Source organism: Nannospalax galili, unplaced genomic scaffold (assembly GCF_000622305.1).
Source record: "Nannospalax galili isolate Female #2095 unplaced genomic scaffold, S.galili_v1.0 scaffold593, whole genome shotgun sequence".
NCBI lineage: Eukaryota > Metazoa > Chordata > Mammalia > Rodentia > Spalacidae > Nannospalax > Nannospalax galili.
Genome location: NW_008332686.1, coordinates 980,689 through 984,274, shown reverse-complemented (window position 1 = coordinate 984,274; position 3,586 = coordinate 980,689). Strand labels below are relative to the sequence as shown.

Here is a 3,586-nt window from a genome sequence, read left to right as displayed (position 1 = left end):
AACTTATTAGTATTTCATCATTTATGTTTATAAAGCCCAATGGGTATAAACTGTCAATGATAGAAAACTCATTTTGGGACTAGTTCTCCGAGATTCACAGGCTAATACATATAAACTTACTGCTTTGAATATATTATATAGATACTATTACTATAGTATCTATTTACTATTTACTATATTATGTAAGTAAAATCGCAATGATGTAACATTTCACAAAATGGTTTTCATGAAAAAACAATAACATATCAAATGATAAAGAAAATATCTAGAGTTTTAAGCAAACACAAAAATAATACATTTAGAGATGACATAAAAATAGAAGTGTGGAGAGCCACAGCCTCCGCTGCCATTACAAGATGGCGCCGGTATCCGGACCTTCTTAAAAGTAAACATCCTGCCGCACCCATAAGGGGCGTGCACAAGAGCCTGCTTTCCCCCGCCTCCTCCCGTGGCGTGATCTCCAGCAACCAATCCGCTTCTTATACATCATAAATGGGACCTTTGGGGCATATATAAGCAACAGCTCTCCCACTTCTCGTCGTCTTTGGTCTTCAGTCTTCAAATAAACTGCTGCAGAAGGATCCTGATTTGTCCTCCCGTGTCGTTCTTGCTGGCGAGACGGAAAGCGGTCGGGGACATAGAAGTAAAATTTCTAAGGAGAAAAAAGGATACAGGGAAATAACAGTGTATATCTGAATGAAAGTTCAATAAATAGCTACAAATAAACAACTATAGTGAAAGAAATGACAATAGAATTATGTGCACATTAGCAAAACTGTACTATTTCAGGAGATACGTAAAGAAATTTAACTTGTAATACAAATATAATCTTTACAGTAATTTCTAAATTTTATAAAGTGTATATATACACACTTTATATAAGGTTATATTTATTGACACACAAAGTATCCAACGAAGGAATGGCCCATCTAGAATTAAATGTAAAACGTTTTTCATATTCAGCATTTCTTATTGAATACTTCTCAGAATCAAACAAAATTTCCAGATAAAATTTCCTGATGAAATTCTTCAAATCATCTAAAAATTCCCACATTTTCCATACATATATTGGATGACAAGCTTTCTTGGGTAGTATTTTTTTAAAGTGAGACAACATAAACCCTGCAAATCTACAATATCCGCTGACTTGGCAAAAATAGGCCCACTGGTGCAATCATGCTATCTATCCTGGTTGAATTTAAGGTCTCTTTCACAAGATGGATCCTATAACTGGCATTAATATCTGGCCTAGAAACCTGTGGCTACACAGGTCACAGACCACAGGGGAGAACCTGCTACTATTAGTCTGGTAAACGGACATAGCATTAAATAGACTCCTAATGATTTATTGTTATACCCATAGATTAATGCATCTTTCAACTCTCACCAGAGAAAGTCTCTTACAGGAGACAGTGATTATCAAAGAGAACCACAACTGGCCAATGTGCGGAGAATAAGATACTGTAGGGTGCTTATCTCTGAACAGAAGACCTGTATCAGACCCTGGCTTTCCAAGGCTCAAGGATATCTGTAGGAGATGATGTAGAAAGATTTCAAGAGTCAGAGGTGCTAGTGACTATAAGGAACTAGTCCTTTCCAGACTCTAGGGAAATTACATGAATTCACTACAGTTTTCACAGCACACACAAGACCTGTCAAAGCTGAAATCAGAAAACAAAACAAATCCCAGCATAGATGGGAGGCAGGGGATGGTAAAAAGCCCAAACCCTACCTGAGGAACTATTAGAAGAAGATATCTATTGGGAAATGCAGAGTACGTTTTTTTTTTTTTTTTTTTAAGAGAGGGATACTAGTTCAGTTGCCAAGGCTCCTAGAGATAAACCCACAAAGAAGGGCTTTCAGGACAAAAATTTTATTTGATTGACCTAAAAGAACAAGTAATTCTAGAGGACATTAAATTAGAGTAGGCATAAAAAGAGATGTGGAGATCCTTGTTTCTGAGGCTATAGAGCAATGTGTTCAGTATGGGCATAACATTGTATAGAAGACAGAGGCCATGTTGACCAGAAGAACTTTTGGTGATGTGAACATTAGAGAAAGAGAATAGACCCTGGGAGATGGAGATGGTTCATGAGATGGGAGATGCAGATGTAGAAGCTTTGTGGTGCACTTCTTTCCCAGTGACAACCATTTTCATGACGCTGATAACAGTAAAAATATTGGCTATGAGAATAATCATCAGGATGTTTATTTCCTTAAAGGTGGTGAAGTGAGAAGTATTTTCTGACTAATGTAGGGATCAGAGCAGGACACAGCAATGATAACAGAATGTTCACAAAGTTATTTATGAAATCTATCCAACAAAAGAATAGGATCAATAAAAAAGGAAAAGAACATGAAGTAGCAGATTATTACCCAGGAGTACGATAGATACCAGTGACTAGCAGAGCTTCAGAGACATCACAGCTGTGTAGAGGACAGGGCTGCCCCCAGGCACAAACCTGTCATAAGTCATCACTGCCAGCATGATGTTTTCTGTCACCATAATGTGCATGACATATGAAAAACTGCATGACATAGCCCGCAAAGGAGATGGTTCTGTCTTCCACAAGCAAGTTTTCTAACAGTTTTGGAGCTAACCCAGTAGAGTAGCAGAAATCATCCAAGGACAGGTGACTAAGGAAGAAGTACATGGGGGTGTGGAGCTTGGGATTGACCCTGATGATGGCAACCATGTCCAGGTTCCCCAGCAGAGTGACTGTGTGAATGGTCAGGAAGAGCTGGAGGTCAGGGTATTCTCAGAAGCCCGCGAGCATGAAGGTGACCTCAGATGTCAGATTTTCTTGAGTACTATGGAGGAAAGAGAAAAGTTGACCCATGAAGGTCAGGACTAATTTTGGTAATAGGGAGGAATGAGGAAAGAACACAGATACATTTCATGAATGGTAAAGGATATGGTTGAAAATGCTAGATTACAACTTCTACATTAAATAGTTTGTAATATTTTCAGTTTAAATGGCTAATTAGGTAATTATGTCAGGAAGAAAGAAGATGGAATGTTCTCAACTAAAGATTCACTGATATCGTGGACCCCTGCTTCATTTCAATGGCCATTCTAAGAAATGATATGAATCTGAAAATTTTGTTGCAAGTTATGCACAAAAACTGTGGCAATTTGAAAAATATTTTCATTGATGTTGAGTTTGCTTAAAAAATTTGAAGTTACATCCTTAATGAAATACTATGTAAATCATTACATTGTCATCAAAAATCAACAATGAAATAAAAACCTTTGTCAGTATGATATGCTTAAGATGTGGGTATATACATTAATGTATTGTAAATGATTTATGTTTTTGTGGCAATTAGGATCAATCATTGACATCTATCAGCAGGTGGACACATTTAGGAATATATGTAGGACACTACCCCACCTGAATGGGTGGTATACATACTGCAGGATTTAATCTGCAAACTTTGTCAGTGAATGTAATTTTTTCTTTCATTGGCCTGTACATGTTTTTATCATTGTTTCTCAGGATATAACAGGATTTTGTCTGGAAGAACAGTGTCTTTCAAGCAAACAATTCGTGAAAATTCCCCTCCACAGTCATCAAGTTTTAAG

The 3,586-nt window shown here is 37.2% G+C and overlaps 1 pseudogene; it reads right to left on the bottom strand.

Moving 5' to 3' along the window:
- Positions 1-1,873: 1,873 nt before the first annotated feature.
- On the bottom strand, positions 1,874-2,696 carry LOC115069385 (annotated as a pseudogene).
- Positions 2,697-3,586: the final 890 nt, after the last annotated feature.